This window comes from Protopterus annectens, chromosome 2.part1, assembly GCF_019279795.1.
Source record: "Protopterus annectens isolate FY-2018-M chromosome 2.part1, PAN1.0, whole genome shotgun sequence".
NCBI classification, from domain to species: Eukaryota; Metazoa; Chordata; order Ceratodontiformes; family Protopteridae; genus Protopterus; species Protopterus annectens.
This window is the reverse complement of record NC_056729.1, coordinates 962,927,273-962,946,696: the sequence shown is the minus strand read 5'-3', so window position 1 is coordinate 962,946,696 and position 19,424 is coordinate 962,927,273. Positions and strand designations below refer to the sequence as shown.

Genomic DNA, 19,424 nt, shown 5'->3' with positions numbered 1-19,424 from the left:
ACAGAAGTCATTCAAAAATCCACTGTTCTGGTAGGTTTATATACTACTTTCATGCAGCTTGGCACTGTAAGTGGATCTTTTCTTTACCCTGGAGCCAAGAATATTTGCAGTGAAGAATTATTTTCTTGCAAACTAGATTCCTGGCAGTAGAGCCATTACTGTTTTCTTGTACTGAATGGCTTCTGGATAGCCTAGTGGATAATACAAATGAACATAAGCATAATCTGGACTCATACATTTGATGGAATATAATGTTCATTATTTTGGTCTAAAGTTTTGTATGTTTATTTCCGTTAACATTCTATAACTGCTTATAGTTTGTCTCCTTCGTCTTTTCCCGGTTAGGGGTCGCCACAGCGGAACTCCGGTCCGCTAATGATTGGCAGTAGATTTTTACATACTGGCTTGCCAGGCCTAACGCACAACCTTCAACGAAGGAACGTCCATTCACGCATGTCGCCACACAGAAGACACTCCTAACTGAGAATTGAACGGGCAACGTCTAACTGCGAGGCGACAACGCTACCGCAGCACCACCACCGCAGTGTATTCTATAACTGCTTATACTTTTAATTATTCTTAGATACCCGAATGCATATGATAATTCACCTTTTAGTGTTCATTGTCTTATCCATTCATTATTTTGTTATGTCATTGTTTTTCATGACAAAAATGTCAGCACACCTCCAAGCACTGGTGTGTCTCACACATTTTTCATCCACACAATACCTTTCGTCTCATAATAATGACTTCTTCAGAATTTGCAGTCAAATTGTAAATTCTTCCATTTAAAACTTCATCTAACAAGTCTCGTAAAACTATCTTCACGCATGTGTACGAAGTCAAAATTCACACTTATAAGTGGCTGTATACATATAAATACATGCTTACTAAAGCGTTTTGCAAGAACCAACAGAGAACTCACCATTTATTAAAACTGCTTAATAGATATTTTATAAATTAGCCACTTTTAAAATTACAGTACTACTAATGGATATTTTTTCATTAATACCAGGCAGGTCTGTCCATGGCTAATTTGATTTGCCATTTTAATTCACTGATTTGTTTTTCTTTTTCTGTAATCCATCTGTATGATCTTTTTCTCTTTCTTCCACCATTCAAAATTGGAATACAATAAAATTTTTACATTTCTTAGCATGTTTATTTATTATAGTATAATTATGTTCATAAATGCGTTTTTTAAGGGCTGTTTTGCCCATGTTGTGCATTGGGCACAATTTACATTTAGCCACATATACTATTCCACTTCTGTTGCAGCTTTAATTTCAAGGGGCTTTTAAAAGCTCATAACCTTTTATAAACACAGACGGCTGTTGCAGAATAAATTTATACTGATTGCAGCTGCCACATTTACTTGTCAAATTACTGATCTTAACTCTATGCCTTGTATGTTGTATTCAGCAGGACTGCAGCTATCTTCTCGGCGTTCCATTCGTAGTGCGCTCACCACCTCCCATTCACTGTCCAAAGAGAATTCACCCATCAAAGGCTAAACTTCGGACATCCTCACCTCTCTTGGCTCATGAAAACAGTGCCTCCAAGATGCAACAAATTCTTGCAGACTTTAAACAGTGTATGTCCTCCAATAATTTGTACTAGTCCTCCAAGTTATCTAAAGTCTGTGGTGTGCACACTACTCAGACCCCCTTAGTAGCCCCCCCATTTCTTTGCACACTCTCTGCAACACCTGCAGTTTGGCTTTCCCCTTAAAAGTACTGTAATCCATTACCTATCTCTTGGAGTTAATTAAACTGCAAACTGGCAGTGCGTAGTAAAGCTAATACATACTACTTAATGGCACTGACCTGTGTGGTGCATTACAAATTGGCTGATAGTTTTTCTTTATTCCATTGTTGCGGCCAGGTCTTGCCTCATGGTTAAGGTTAGGTTACTTAATTGCCTTATACACTCTGCGCCATTTTCAGACAATGTTCAGTAGGGCTACAGCTATCTTCTCTGTGTTCCGGTCATAGTATGCTCGCAACGTAAGTGTCTTGTACTTATACCTGCTTGGCCTACACATAGTAACACTCCTGATGTTGTATTGATTTACTTAGAATTAGTTAAACTGTGTACGGTACAGCTTAGATATTGTTTAACTGTATGTTACTGATCTACTTGGAATTATTTACTCTGTGCGCTTTATAGCGTAGATATTGTTTGACTGTTTGCACCATTAAGAAGCTCACACTGACTTGTGCTCTATTATATATTACCTGTGAAGTGAACTCAATAGGGTCAACAGCACACCCTCGTGCTTCTCCTTCACACGTAAACTGTGTGCTCTGATATTATGTCTGTTTTATGGCATTATAGCTAGACATTAGGTTCTTTCACCGGACCTGGCCTTACATTGTACTCCTGTATGAGTTAACTCAACTAAGCTGCTTTGAATTGTGCCACAGTGACTACTCTTGTACCTTTGCAGCAAGGTATATCGGCGAACACCCAGCTAATTGTATGTGTTGCAATTTCTGTTTAAATATTTAACTCAGCTTAGCGTACTGGCATCTCAAATGTAGCTATAAATTATATAGAACCTGTTTTATCTAAGAGTGCTACTGATACAGCTGTAATTAATTTAATTTGAACCTGTTTTATACTATGGCACTTATCCTTATATGACTAAATTATTGCTGTTTCCAGCCAGTTGTTTGTCCCCACTCTAGTGCTCTGTTAGATGTTATTGTGTATGATAAGGCTACCCTGGTCTAACATAACTATTATATTTAAACTGTGCTGACCATATCATACTACAAATTTCCCATCTCTTGCTGACTTCTCATCCTCTCTCTCAACAAAATTCTCCTCTCTTTTATTTTTACAGCTGCCATTCACTGTCTGAAGAGAATTCACCTCTCAAAGGCTAAACTTTGGACGTCCTCACCCCTCTTGGCTCCTGAAAGCAGTGCCTCCAAGATTCAACAAATTCTTACAGACCTCACCAACACTCAACTCGTACTAAATCCCAACAAAACCAAGCTCCTCTTCTACCCCACAAAATCCCCGCTATCATGTGTACCATTGTCTTTCACATCCAAAAACAATACCACCATCTCACCAGTAATCCCTACCAAACTGTTGGGTGTAGAAATCGACAACAATTTGAAAATTGATATTCATATTTCTCAAACCATAAAGTAAGTTCATAAGAAGCTAGGTCATCTCTACAGAAATGAACAATTTATAACCCCAAACACAAGAGCTACTGTCACTCACACACACCTCTTAGCAGCACTGTTATATGCCTCTCCAATATTTACGAACCTCAAAAAAAAATGATCTAGCTAAACTAGAATCCTGCTGTAATAAAATTGCAAGGTTCGCCACAGACTCCCCCTACAGGACACATCACTGCACACCCCTAAACCTACTACAGTGGTTAGAACTACCCCAACTACTTCTCTTTAATCAACTAACCTTTGCCCACAAAATCCTCCACCAGCCAGAAAAAAACTCTGCTCTCCAAAATCTTATACAGCTGCATACCAACAGTCGTACCCTCCATTCCAGCAACAAATTTCTTCATATTTCCAAAGCAAATAACTCAACTGGGGACTCGCTGTTATCAAATGTCATTCCCAAAACCTGGACTAAACTGCGAGTTCAAATAACCTCCAACTGCCATTTATGCCAGTTCCAAAAACTTCTAAAGTCTGACATAACTGACATCAGGCTCTGTTCTTGCACTTGTCCTGGCTAACTCAAGTACTCCTAACCATAAGATGTCTAAACTTATAGCATTCTGGCCGCCTTCTACACTCTGACTGTGTTGTTGATAATGTTCTTTCCCACAGAAAAGTTGCTTAGTACAACATTATGTCTAAGTCATGTATTCTAATGTGTCTAACTGTAGTAATTCCTATCAGTCTTTCAACCATCACTAACTTTAATTTGTTCCGCTGTATAAAATCCATCTTATACTCTTGTCAACTTTTATTATTTTTCTACTGTTGTACTTTTGTAAACAGTTTGTACTTTTCTAATTTTGGAATTTTGTAAATTTTTTTTACTGGAGGTTTTCTCCCCGGGTCTCTGCTGAAAAAGGGCCTGGGTCCAGTCAGACTTTCTCAGTAAACAAATGTAAAATAAATAAATAAATGTTCTTCATTGATATTAAATATAAATTTATAGCTAAAACCAGATGGATTTTTTTTAAAACAGATGCTATTTCAGGGAAGTATTGAAAAGCTTTCCAATATCTACAAATACTTTATTTGCTATTTCCACTAAAATTATTGTAAGGAATTATCACTGGTTTTGTAAAAAATGTTACATTTGTTGTCAGTTCCATGGCATTGAATCACTTCAATCCTAACTGGCACATATATCCCTTCATTTCTTTTTCTATGCACTCCTTCATATGTATTCTCAAAAAAAAAATAAATAAAAAAAATAGGCTAACCTCACTCTACTAACATTTTTTTGTGTGTGATTCCCCCAAGAATTAATTTTTGAGGTCAATCTCGCCACTTTCACCAAACGTCTTTTCTCTGATATAGTGAGTTGTTGCTTGTAAACTGTGAGTATTAGAGTAAGTTGGTTACATTTACAAGGTTGAAGTGAATTTATTATTTTTTCTTGCTTTCTTTAATAGTCCATCTAAAAAATAATCTCATTCCGTGAATAATTCCAGGAGAATTTTTAGAAAAGTAGAAGTAATATTACTATACTCCGGTAAATTCTTTTAACTTGACACCAGTATTGATCCAGAAAATAGATGTTATTGATACATATGCCAACAGGGGGTCTACTGTTACGTCAGTATGTATTCTCTTTCCTAAAAAGCCATTATCAAATTTGCATAATGTAAGTTACATGTGGCCCACATTGCTACCCATATTGTTGAAAATATTCACCTTCAAAACAAATAAAATTACTTTTGAGTATAACCTCCATATACCTGCACAAAATATTAATATTCATTCTGTTTAAATTTTCACATTCAATCAACATTTCTCTAATCCAGTTTAACCCAATATCATATTGTATTGAAGAAAATAAATTAACATCAAGTGTTGCAAACCAACCTTACTCTTTGTATGAGTGTTGAGAATGCTGAATAAAAAAATCTCATGAGTCCTTTAGGAGGTAATCAGATGTTCTTAAAATATCTTTTTAATAGTGCACTAGTTGTTTTTGAACCATGGTTAAACATTCTACAGTCTTGATGTAGGAATTAATGCGTTCTTCAAGGTTAGTGAATGCAGGGGTGGAGAGATTTGGGAAAGTCCAAACTTAAAAAGATATTTGATAGCATACAGTGATAAGTTTGGTACAGAAGTTAAGAAATCAAGGGTATTTTGGAAAGAGCTGGATGAAATGACAAAATGCATTGATGAAACAGCTAGGTGTAGATAAAGCAATGCAGACATTAGTGCAAATGTTATGAATGAAGTAGAAGTATGGAGAGGCAGTTAAGTTCTGAGATTTAGAAGAGAAAATGCAATGGCTTGGGGATGTAAAGATGGGGAAGCAATTTAAAAAGGGAGGGAAGACTTGGAGTTCAGCCTGGTGAGGGAGAAATTTGGTGGAAGTAGCTAAAGCTGCAGGAATGATGACAAAATAGACAGTCCATGCAGGTAGTTAGAAGGGGCAGCTAGAAGCTGAAGAGAGGTTTCCAATAACAATTAGAACTGCAGGGGGATCTTAGTAGAATGTTCTTTAGAGAGATGTAGGAGAAGAGGTATAAGAATGGGATAGTGATATTAAAAGGGAAGTGGGAAAGTAGAAACAGGTAACAGAACTGTAGCATATTGTTGTCATTATGAAAATTGGCAGATAAAGATAATGCATCAGTGGTAACTGTACCTCCCAAAAGGTTGCATTGAAAGGAGGAAGTCTGACGGATGATGATGGTGATGCAGAAATTAAGTTGAAGAGAGTATCTGCATGTGAGTGGACAAGAAGGATATGGAAGAAGATAATGGAAGAATAGAAATCCATTTATTGGGAATTGGAATAAATATGTGGAACTTCATTTATTTGGACTTAGGATGAAAGAGGAGGAAACAGCAGTGTTTATGTAGATGGATGACATTAACACAGAACTGGAAGGGAGATAGAAAGAGCGTCTTGACGAGAATATTATAACAATCTTGTAGATGGTAAGGGAATATAAGATTGAAAGGGCAGATGAACAAGTATACAGAAGGAAAGAGGGAGCTACAATGGAGTAGACATTTGAAGATGAGAGGGAGGGGAAATACTAAAAGGCAGCAAAGTGTGAAATCAGTGTGAAGGCATGAGTATACAGAAAGGTTTTAAAGAAAGAGTAAAGAAGAAAACATCATAGGTACTCATTAGAAAAATGAGGAGATAATATAATAGAGAATGAAATGGGGTACATTTGTTTGACTGTAGACAAAGGCTAGGGTACTGTAGGGCAGAAGTTAAATAGTAAATGTAATATGTGTATGTATGTATGTATGTGCGTGTGTGTGTGTGTGTGTGTGTGTGTGTATATATATATATATATATATATATATATATATATATATATATATATATACATACGTATAGGTCAAAGCTGATAATCTTTGGAAGAACTGGGGATGAGTAAAGAATAAATATATATACTTGAATCCCTTCGATTAAATTTGGAATATTTATGGATTCATTAGGAATGACAAAGGAAGTTTGGAATTATTGAAATATACTTGACTTGTACGTGCCGTAACAGAAAATGGGAATAAGTACTACATATAACAAATGTGGAGTGAAATAGATAAAATTGATTCATCAGCTAATTTATTTTTAAAGGCTTTGGTTAACTTGAATATGTGGACCAGTCCTGTGACCCTTTTCTTGCATGACACAGGTATAATAATACCAAGAGTTACATAGAATTAAACCATATATTATACTGAACAGACATATTTCGGTAAAAAAAAAATATTTAAAATCTATGAATTGCAATGCAAGAACATTGGAGAATACCCTAAGGAAACATAATGTGGGAAACATACTTCATTTAAGAGGATATAATATATTTTTTAAACAAGAAACATCTTTATTAAATTATCACTTGTGACATAGTCAATCATGCATTTGTTAAAAGAAAACAAGCCATGCTGACATAATTGTAGCTGCAAACATTATACATCACTTATACTCTATCCAGTCATTCTCGGTCAAACATTACATAGCTCATTCAAGTCCTACCTTCTTTTAAACTTTGTTCCCCCTCTGCATGTTTTGTTCCCAGAATTCCCATTTTTCCTATGCAATTTGCGCCTACCCTTTTCTAAAGATCCCAATTCTAGTTGTTTTATCTCTGTTGCTATATTCACTACTTCTAGTAAAGTTGGTTTAGACTTTGATGTCTATGCTATATTCACTACTTCTAGTAAAGTTGGTTTAGACTTTGATGTCTATTTTCTAGTAATTGCTTTTTTGGCAACTACCATAATTAGACTCATTGAGGCCTTTCTATGTCTAGGCAATTCCGATTCTGTATCATAGCTCAAAGTAAGCATTTCCTTACTTACACCAGTTTGCTCACCCTGTATCTCTGACATAGCAGTCTGCAGGGAATCTTTAAAGTCTGCCAACTCATTACACTCCCAGAAAATATGTTCCCAGTTACCTCTTTCTTCCCCATCACACCTCCAACATTTGTTGTCTTCTAAGGAAAAATTCTTTGGAGTCTGTGTGGGGTATAAAAATATCTATGTAAATGCTTCCAAGCAAAGATCCTAAATTTTCTAGACTTTATTGCTTATTCAGGAGACATACATATATCTACCATTGTATGAGCTGCTTATCCAATCTCTCTTCACAATCCTTTCTAACTTCCTCTGATTGATTCTTATAGTTCTCATTGCAATATTTTGTATGCTCTACTAATTGTTCCTTTTTTTAACCACAGCTTCTGTTCTAGATACTACTAAAAGCTCTACCAGTGCTGGTATTTTGCTTAGGATCCCCCTATTTCTTTTTCTTTGCTTATACACTGATATTAATCCTTGATAGGGAAGTCAGTCTCTGTCCTGCAGTCCAAATTCTTGACCTCTTCCCATTCTGTTACCTTTCCCTCTTTATTTTTTTCCCCAATACCTTGGTTCTTTTACCAGTTTACTCCAATAAATTCCAGCCCCCTCTTGCCTATTGTCTGTATCCTTAATATTAGTCATCCCTATCATCAGAATATCCTTTCTCCATTCCTGTTTTGGCTTACTTCTTAGAATACTTTCTGCTATTTCATGAATATAATATTCTGCATGGTTATTGTTAATTTCCTTAAGGGTCTCTGTCCAAAATCTCAGTCTCTCCTTGTTTCTTGAGCTTCCCCTCATTTCATCAGCATCCCTTTCCACTTTGAATTTTAGGTTTCCGCTTGTGCTGTGTATAGGTGCCTTAACTGTGTAGCTCTGAAATGCCCCTTCAAATAAGGTAATCCAGACCACCTTGTTCAATTGGAAGAATCCGTTTTTCCCACTTGACTCTTGCTGTCTTCCCCTCCCAGATAAAATCCTTCAGCTCTTTATTAATTTGCTATCCACAGCTTCTCTGGTTGATAAAATATGCCTGACTTGTGTATAAAACTAAAGGGACTAAAAACATTTTAACTGTTTATATCTTGCTATCCATATCCATGTAACACAGCTTCTCATTTCTCAGTCTTTGTATTATCCAGTCTTCACTCCTGTTCAAAAAAGAACTGAAAAAATATCTTGGCCAACTCTCCCTCCTGCAACTGCCACCACCCCACCTATTGTGCCACTACCACACTAGAACTAGTCCCTTCATACATTATGTATACTTACAGTACTGTGCATCAATAGCTACACCACTGAGCACTCTTAAAAGCTAAACTTTCCTCCCATCTTTGCCCCCTATTTTACTCCTCATTATTTTGGCCACCCCAACTCTTTCCTCCTAATTTCCTTTTTTTTCACTCTGTCTTACTTTACCACCTTTCCTTCCACTCCGCCCAGTATAACTGACACTCTTTGCTATTCTATGCCTCTTCATTTATTCTTCACTCCACTCCACTTACTATTCCTGTATTTTGTTCCTTCCTCGTCATTTCCTTCTCTCTACACTAACTTTACCACCTCTCCTTCCACTCCACCCAGTATAACTGACACAACTGATATTCTTTGCTATTCTCATTCTTCACTGTTCTCTGTACTGCACTTACTATTCTATTTTGTTCCACCAACTCTGCCTCTATCATTTTGTTGTTGTACATGCATAAAATACGTACTCTTAATGATTTCTACAAGGCATTAATGCTGTTACTCACATGTCTCTTTATTTTGCCCTTTTAATGTTCTTAAACTTGCAATGTAACCTGGTATGGTTATGATATATGTGTATTATTTTTTTGGTATCTTTTTTTTATCATGTGTTTGTGGAGCTTTGTCGATATTTTTAATGATTATCTACAAGGCATTATTGTTGTTAACTCACATGTCTTTGTATCTTGCCCTTTTTTATGTTTTTAAACTTGCAATGTAACTTGGTTTTGTTATGATATATGTATATTATTTTTGGCATCATCTTTTTTATCATGCGTTTCTGGAGATTTTTCTCCTCGGGTCTTCACTGAAAATGGAAGCCCCAGCCCAGTGGACTAAACCGGTTAACAAAGGACAAATAAATAAATGAATTATCTTTTGTGTAGTCTTTTCCCACATGTCCTTTGCTATCACACCAGAATCCTTTTTAATCCATACTCCATTTTAGAATGTCCCCATAAGTATGGATATTGCTGAACTAATTTGTGCGTGGGTACATAATTTATAGCTATTGCCTTTGTTTTACCTTCAATAACTTTGTATCCTGAAAAGATTTGAAACTGCCTTAAAATGTTCCACAACACTGAAATGTCCTTTTCTGGTTTTATCAGGTATAAAATAATATCCTATGCAAACAGAGCCAGCTTTTCTTGACTACCATACCAATTATATCCTTGAATGTCTGAGTCTCTTATTTTCATCACCAATGGTTCTAAATATAGTACAAGTAATAAAGGTGAAAGAGGACATCCCTGCCTGATTCCTCTGTTTTATCAGAGAGAAACCCACCCACTTTAATTTTCGCCTCCAATCATTAATATGTCCTCCTAATTAACCTTCGAGTTTTATCAAAGAATACAAATGCTTCCAATGCCCGGCTCATAAACTCCCAGCTTACTATGTCAAATGCTTTCTCTGCTTTAAGACCCACCAGCAACAGTGGTATTTTCTTACATTCAGCTTCCCTGTGGATCATCAGTGCTCTGTTAAAGTTGTCAAATGTTTGCCTCCCCTCCACAAAACCACATTGATCCATGTCTGTCAATTTTGGCATCACCTTTGCCATTCTTTTAGCCATTATAGATATAAACACGGTTTAGGATTGAAATTGATTAGCCTGTATGAGGCTGAATCTGATGGGTCTTTACCCTCTTCTGGTATTATAGCCACCACTGCTTTCTTCAAGGATGTTGGTGCTTCTCCTCCTCTTAAAATACTGTTAGATGCTTCTAGATCATTGTCAGTTTTTTCCCTTCTAGCTTCCAAAATCCCATAGGAATACCATCTGTTCCTGTGGACTTTCTTGTTTGATTTGTTATACATAACCATTTTTTTTATCTTTTCTCCTCTTATCCTAACTGTTAGTAATTGAGCCTCATCTAACTCTAACATTGGCATGTTTAATTCTTCCATTTACATATTATTCCCCAAGTTATAAAAACTGACCTAGGCTAGACAGAACTCACATTTCACAGGAACATATGCATTTAATTGAAAATTCTGATATGAATCCAGTAACTATGGGGTTGGGAGGGTGGCCTAATGGTTAAAGTGTTGCCTTATATACAGAAGGTGCAGGGTTAGAATCTCACAAGGGATAATTGGCTGGGCTTAAAATGGCTCGCAAAGGCAGTTAGCTTAGTACTAACCTATGAACCATAAGAAATTCCATTTGTACATTTTCTTGATCTCCATATTTCTCTGCTTTATAGACTTTCATAAAATTTCCGATATATTTCTAGCACCTCTACAGGATCTCTTGTTATTTTCCTTGTTATAGGCTCCCTAAACTTGGCAACAATCCTTTCTACATTTTGTTGCCTGAGTCTGCACTAAAAGTCTTTGCGGTCCAGCATTATTATCAAAAAAACAGTTGCTTAACAACCATCTAAACTTGTGCATATTATCGAGGTAATCCTTTATTTTCTGTTAACAAAATCCAAATAAGTGCCCTGGAAAGCTGAAAAAACAGCAGTCCACAGCTTCAATGCCAATATTTCAATAATAAAAAACACTGACACATAAACGCCTCACAAATGACACTGCATTTTCATCCCTAGTTTACAGACTTCATTCCCTTAGAGGGAAAGCAGCACAGTACCTGAACAAAGGGGCGGACAGGAGGAAATTGGCCAAACGAGGAAGCTGGTAGGTCAGATTTTTCAGTTGATTGATCTACTCACTCCACTCAGCCAATCCATGGTGCAGATTGTTTCCAGAGCTCAGAATGGGCGGAATCAGGAAGTTTCAAATGAGACTTCCCCCAAAGGAAATGAAAGTAATGGAGGACATGGTGTGTTCAACAAGCAAGGAATGTATGTGAATGCAAACAAGAATTTGGCAGCAGAAAAGTTTCAGTGGACCGCAGTGATTTTAAGAGGTACTGAAGGAGAAACAATAAGGAATGAACTTTTGGCAACTGAAATTCCACCTGGTCAGCAACAAAGAACTGTGGTCTTTGCCTCATACACAGGTAGAACTGATTTAATAGATTGGTTACAAATTAGCTTCACTGCTAAATTTAAAGATAATGGTGGTAAAGTACCACCAGTGACTGGATCTTATAACACCAAGTTAAGTAAGATGTCTAAATTGATGCTTAAATTCAGAATGTTCGATATTGAAAACACATATTTAAGACAGTGTATAACTGAGGGCATTGCGCCTAAAGGTTTGCGTATATGTAAATATCCAAATAATGTAGAATCTGGTAGTATTTTTCATAAAGAATTACTTGAAATATTTAACAGATGCGAACTTGAAATGTTGAAAGTTATGGTAAAGGAAAATGGAAGTCTTAAAGAATGTGTTCAGAAAGAAATTGAAGCAATAAATGAACATATTAAGAATGACTTTTTTTGCCATTGCCTCTGAGAAAGAGAGACATTTCAACTCCCTAGCTATATTTTCAGAAGAAATTTCTCTTTGTCTTCTCTAATAATGCCCGAATAATTTCCACTATTTAATTCCTGTCTTTTCAACAGATAGGTGGGAACATGCCATCATCTCATTTTTATTTCATTATCATGCATTTTTATTTTGGTTATTATTGGTGCATGATTTGAAATAGTTATTGGATTCATATCAGCATTTTCAATTAAATGCATATGTCCTGTGAAATGTGAGTTCTGTCTAGCCTAGGTCAGTTTTTATATCTTGGGGAATAATATGTAAATTCACTCCAAATGCCTACTACTGAATTCACATCTTTCATGCCAAATATTTTCATAATTTTCTTCAAACATCTACCCCATTTTTATATTTTCCCTTTTTGAGCCCCCACAGACGCATCTTCCCTGTTGCAAATCAAATTCCATTCCCTGGCTATAAGTAACATCTCCTGCTTAAAACGGATTATATCACCCAGAATTATCTTTTTCTGTCACTGTTGGATTTCCTCCTGCAATTAATATAAGTACTCCTCGTTTCCTTTGTCCCAGGTATTCCACTGAATAGCAATCCTGAAATCCTTTCTTTATCAAATTCACATGTTCATTTCTTTTCAAAATGTGTCTCCTATAGCATAGCTATTTGCATTGTACACTTTTTAATATAGTTAACTACTCTTTCTTTTTTGTGTAAATCTGTGAGACCATTAAAATTTAAAGATAATATTGAAAGGGTCATTATATTGAAAGTTATTATTCCAACCTTTTATTAGTTAACAGTTTTTTGTTAAGTATCTAGTCCCAACTTTTATATTACATCACACATTAATGTTTGGCAGGTTGACCTTTAGCTGTTTCTTCTCATATCCATTTCAGATTGTCACATCTTACAAATCTTTTGTTTTATTGAAAGTTCTGCAAAATAAAAAAATACACTCCAATACACTCCAGAAACCTATTAACTTAATTTTAACACACAAAAATATGTACATCTTCAAATATTGAAGTTTTACCTACCTAATAGGAACAGTTGTCCCAAACTAACAGCCACACTTGCAGACTTTGGTTAACCTGAAAGACACGTTATCCATGCTAAGATGCATGGTACAGCCTGTGCTTTTATTAAGTGATGTCTGGTTTTGTCTTCTCATTCTGGGACAGCAATAAAGATAAGACACTTGCTTTCAGAAAACATTCTCTCATAGTCATTGAAAGAACCAGATACAGAGTTGCTTCTACAAATATTCATTTATTTGCTAGAGGAGAGCTTTATTATTTTCAGTGTTTTTATTTAATTGATTTCTCTTAAAACTTGTTATTAGATAAAGCCAAGAGCCTTCATCTAGTCATTCCCTTATGTAAGAATGAGAAAAAGCACATAATTTTTCCATGTTTCATAGTCTTTGGAACCGACTTTACTTCATTTTGTATTCCAGTGACTACTTTTCTTAAAACTGAGTAAGGAGAAAGAGAAAAGAAGGAAAAAACAGGGCACCTGTTTTACATTAATATCCCTATTACACTTGAAAATAATTGCGGAAGATTCACTTTATAGCATGTAGATATCATGCACTAACAAATGTCAATTTTAAGAACAGCATTTTGTTTTACTTACAGTTTAATCCTTTCTCTTCATCTCCCCTAAGTGTTCCTCCATATATTAATGACATGAAGTAGGGCATATGCTTTAGAGTCCCCTACAAGTTTAACAAAGTCAAAAAAGTCCAATATTTCTAGGTCTTCTTGTTCTGTCATGTTTCATAACTATAATAAATGCCTTATAATCCCACATTTATTTGTCATTTTCCAAGTTGCTGGTTTTATTACTGTTTATCTGCATCTCCCAAATCCAGTCTCTGCTTACTTTCCAACTTAGTTTTGGTTCTTCTACTCAACTCTTAGCCTTTTTTCTGCCTCCTATATTTTCTGTTGAAATACTGGAAAAAGTTTCACTGGCACAATGTCTCTGTGGTCTTTATTACCAGAAGAACAAGAAGCAGAATCTCCTCCTGTTTCACTGCTCACTTTTTATTGGACACACTTTTGTATTTACTCCTTAGCATGTTCTTCATCAAAAATGATTTTGTCTCTCCAGGAAATAATATTGTGAATGTAGCCGGATACAGCAGTTTGAATTTCTCGCCTGCTTCTTAACATTCTCTGATTGGTGGAATAAATGTACCCCTCTTCTGCCTGGTGTACAGTGAGTAATCATTTTCCGCAAACACTCTACTGTCTCCTACATTTAGTGCTTTGTCCTTCTGCCACAATTTTGTCAGAATCAACTCCTTCTGCTGGTAAGATTGCATCTTTACTATTAGAGATCTAGGTTGCTTTTTCATGGCCAAATTTGGAGCATACACACAATGTGCCCTTTCAATTAACATCTCCTGCTGTGGAATACCAGTCCAGTTGCTTATTTGTGCTTTCAATACAAACAAACCACTCAGATGCTGAACAGCAAAACTGAGCAATGAAATCATCCACAGATAGGCAGCACAGGAAACGGAATCATAATTCAGAAAACTGAACAGCTGACTAGAAGATAACTTTATAATGTGAACTGACCAATCAGAAACAACAAACACTAATTAAATCAATTAAAACAAATAGTAGACCTAAAAGATAAAAAAAACACTTAATTTGCAGCACATAACACAATAGAAAATAATAGTATGTTAAAAACAGTTTATACAAATTGTATCCTTTAGGCCAGGAAACTTATCAGCATGTGGTTCCTTTTAAGAAATTCTATTTTGCTGTCTTAGAGCATTTACCTGTAGATCTTTGGGTGGATTGTTTCAAGAAGCAGCTACTTAACAAAGAAACGTTGTGACAGCTTAAGAAGCAGACTGTTAAGTTTCCTGGCCTGAATACCATTTATTTAATTTTTTTTTAATATTGTATTTTGCATTGTGGTATATTTATGTGCTGTAAATTCAGTGCTTTTTTTTACCTTTTATGGTTACTATTTGTCTTAATTCCATCATTGTTTGTTGTTTCTGCTTAGTTAGTTTGCATTATAAAGTTGTCTTTTAGTCGGTTGTTCTGTTTTCTGATGATGTCCCTCATGGATGAAAGCACTGAAAAATAAAGTTCCTTTAAGAAGATTCTGTTTTCCTGTGGTGCCTATCTACAGATGTTTTCATTGTTTATTTGTACTTTCATAAAATTAATATAGTCTATTCCTTCCAGCTTCTCTGGTACAGCAGAAAATCTCTGTTTCCCTGTGTGCTCTGTCCTCTAATTCTGTTATTTTTTGAAAACTATCTTCCTGAGCAATCTTGTATTCAGCAAGCCTTTTCTTCACCTCACCTGAATATCTGTTTAAAGTTTCTTCCATTTTATCCAGCCTTGTATTATTTGAGTTGATGTACTACATCAGTGTTTTGTTTATTGTAATCAGCTCCGAGTACATTTGAGTTATTGTTTTCCTGTAGGTTACTAGAAGTCATGTCTTGCACCACAGCTGGAGCTGGCACTGCTTTTTGCTGAACAATGCAGAATTCTTCCCAGTCAGTGTTTTTAACTCACCTTTTGTTTTTGATTTTCTTTCAGGTTCTCCAAATTTCTTTTTTGCTGGCATCCAGGCAGTGCACTTACTAGCCAATTACTAAAATTTACCCCCCAAAAATGAGTTCAGTGGCTCTCTCTTCTGAGTTTGTTTTCACACTGGGAGAGCTGAAATTCAGCTGTTACTTAGTGTGCAGCCATCTTGTAAGTCCCCATTTAAGAGGGTATTGAACAATATGCCAGAGTCTTCATATTCTAGAAACATTTATTTTTTGTATTAATAACAAGATTGTTATTAATACAAAAAATAACAATCTTGTTATTAATACAAAAAATAAATGTTTCTAGAATATGAAGACTCTCTTAAGAGTTTGCCGCGGTGGTACAGCGATAGAGTTGTTGCCTCACAGCAAGAGGTTCTCCTGTTTGATTCACGGCTGGAGTGCCTTCTGTGTGGAGTCTGCATGTCCTCCCTGCGGTTGAGTGGCCTCCGAAAGACATGCGTGAATGGCCGTGCCTTCCCTGAAGGTTGGGCGTCGGGCTGGCAACTCGGCACCATAAAAAAATCTACTGCCAATCATTAGCGGACCGGAGTTCCGCTGTGGTGACCCCTAACTGGGAAAAGCCGAAAAGACAAACAAGCAACATTAATAACAAGATTGTAGACAGCTGTATTTAATAATAGAACCAGAGCAAATACAGAACGGCAGCTGGGTGTGTAAACTCGTAACCAGAAAATAAAAGTGCCACTTGTCTGTTGTAGCGGTTTACTTTATTCAACGCTATCATCCCAATCCTAATGGGCACAATATTTAACTCTGATTATTCAAGAACAGTATTATCAGAGGTACAGCATTTGACAGTGATTGCCTGGCAGTGCAGATGCTTAAGGCTACTAGTAGTTATGTGTGACAGAGTTTGACTCCCTCCACCTTCGTTTGCCTACTCTGTGACCTTGATCAAGTCACTTTACCAGACAGTACTTTGGTGCAGTTGAGAGATTGGGTTCGATTCCAATGTAGTCCTGGACCACATGCTTATTAACTATCTGTAAATCTATTTCTTAAAGAAACTGTCTGCAGAAATATTTAAGAACTTGATTATATGTGTGTGTGTATGTATTTGTGTGTGTGTGTGTGTGTGTGTGTGTGTGTGTGTGTGTGTGTGTGTGTGTGTGTATATATATATATATATATATACATATATATATATATATATATATATATATATATATATATATATATATATATATATATATATATATATATACATGTATATATAAAATGTGTGTGTATATATAAACACACACACATATATATACATATATATATATATATATATATATATATATATATATATACATATATATATATATATTTACATATATGCAAAGTGGGTAACTTAGATAGAAAGCTGCACGACTGCAGTTGACATTGTGAGGATTTGCTCACAGAGGTTAAGTGTCATTATTCTTTAAACTAAAATACATTTGTATATCAGAATGTAACAGCTAGAATGCACATGTATGTATTGGTGCGGAATTGCTTTTAAAATCCAATAAAATTATACAGATGAAAAAATAGTTCTTTTTGAAGCAGGTGAAGATAATATTAAAACAATATTTCCCAGTCTTTTGCCTCCTGTTTATCATGCTTACATGCTTGAAGTATTCTATCTGCAACATTTTTAGGTTAGTATTTCTAAATATTACTGCTGCATTTGACTTAATAGCATGTTTTTTCCCCCTTTTTAGGAAAAACATAAAACCTTCCTGAAGTCTGTAACCAGATGGCATCACCAAGGTTTGCAGTTCAAGTACTTTTGTACATTGCATGCATTTTGCCTGATCTAAGAAATCGCATTTCAGGTCTACAGATATTTGGAGACCTGTAAAATGATGTATTGTGTAGATGTCAACCCTGACTAGACCAGAATGTTTAATTTTTTTTTTAAACTACAAAACTAGCTTACGTTTGTAAGTCTTTTGTAATTATTTTTAAATCCACATTTCATGATTAGTTTGCACACCATAGGGACTGGCTGTACCCTTAATAAGTTTGTTGCCTTTGTCTACATTGCTATCTATCAAGAGGTTTTGTTGGTGTCATTAAAGCTGTGTTCATGTTACAGAGATTCATTCCTGTTATTCTGGCATCCAAATAATAATTCTTATGATGTAATTTAATGTGGACTTTTGCAGTACTTTGGTTATAATAATGTTATCAATATGTCCTTATCACAGTTTGAAAGTCAGATTTTTATAAAACTGGATTTTGCATGTTTCAGTCTGCCCATTTAACATACAGGACTATCTGCCAGCTTGGTACCAATAAATTTCCCAGGCTACACAGTAATGCTTTTTAGAGAATGGGTAAACTGTACATCAGCACCCTGATTGGAGAATGAACGTTCTCCAGCAGGGTATTAATGTACAAGTCAGGCCTCATAACACCCCTGGGCGGGTGTCTTACACATTAACACACACCTTGTCAGGCATTATTGCTTGCATGTCTCATTCATCCTGTAGATCTCTTTTGCTGAAATTAGCACAGCATCAGAAACAGCCATTGGTTCTTGTTTTTTCTTTTTTTTTTTGCGGGGTGGTTGCTACTTTTCTTTGTTTTCCTGCACAGATTTCATGGTTTTCATTGGACTGGAAGATCATGTCTAACAATCAGGTTAAAGCTTTCCTGGTCATTTTTCCAGTATTGCAGTGTTAAGTACACCCCTTTTTCTTGTGGGAGTTCCATCACCATATCGTAGCTTTGGTTAATGCTATGTTTTGTAGTGTGTTCTTGTTGCTTGATTAACACTTAATTTTGGGGTAGTAGCTTCTGTGCTTCCTTTAACCAGTTTTATCGTACAGCATCTTGCATTACTGCTGTTGTTGAGTAACATCTACCTTTTGTGTGAAAAATGGCTAAATCGTCTGGATTTAAAAAATCTGCAATGCTTAATCATAAGATTTTGTACCAGGATGTACGTACTTTGGTGTGGTGTGCATTTTTTCACTTGGAGGAAGACTTCAAAATTTAAAGGGTTGTAATCACAAAACTGTTACAGACTAAAGATGCAGATGATTTAAAAGGGTTTGATGCCTTAATATTCTTCTTCTGATGGACTCAAAGAGCAAAGAAAGTAGGATGGGGAACTTCTTCTTCATCTAGGGCCTTCTCCCTACCCTCCAAATGGATTAGAATAGACAGTAGTTCTTCTAGGGCTTTGGTAGAATTACACAAATCTGACTTTGATTCTGCTTCAGGTTCATGTAGAAGTTTATCTAGTGCGATAGGTCCCTGTGAGAAAAATGCTTAGCAGTGTATCCTTGATGTCTGATCAGGATTATTTAAGTAATTTCCACCAGGGCTCACTGTACCTTGTTTGGTGACTTTACCCAGTCTCTCCAGAGACCATCTGTAAACCTCAGTGTGAAATAGAAGAAGGTAAGGGTATTAGAAAAGCCCAGATTGAGATGGGTGTAATCCCTTTCCCCCTTAGTTTCTAGGGTGGTTTTAGATGATCCACAAGTCTCCCTTCTCAATGTTCCTTCACTGGCCCCCTGTTTCAGTGCCAGTAGATGTGAGGCTGACTGTTTTTTCACAGTCTACACCATTGGTAACAGTTCTGCCTTTGACTTTGGCACCTATGTGGCTGTCAAAGTAATTTATGTCTATGTTGGCACCTTCAACATTGCCATTTCCTTGGGCCCTCTAGCACTGATATTGAGGCACAGGTCCTGATGTTCATCGTGTTTCAC

General features: G+C 36.0%; 1 long non-coding RNA gene across 1 annotated transcript in view; it reads left to right on the top strand.

Annotated features, from left to right (window-relative positions):
- LOC122794295 overlaps nucleotides 1-19,424 on the top strand; it is a 354,718-nt gene that overhangs the window by 106,946 nt on the left and 228,348 nt on the right. Inside the window, exon 2 of the long non-coding RNA XR_006363631.1 lies at nucleotides 17,421-17,469. This is a non-coding gene — a long non-coding RNA (uncharacterized LOC122794295). The remainder of the gene's footprint in view (nucleotides 1-17,420; nucleotides 17,470-19,424) is intronic.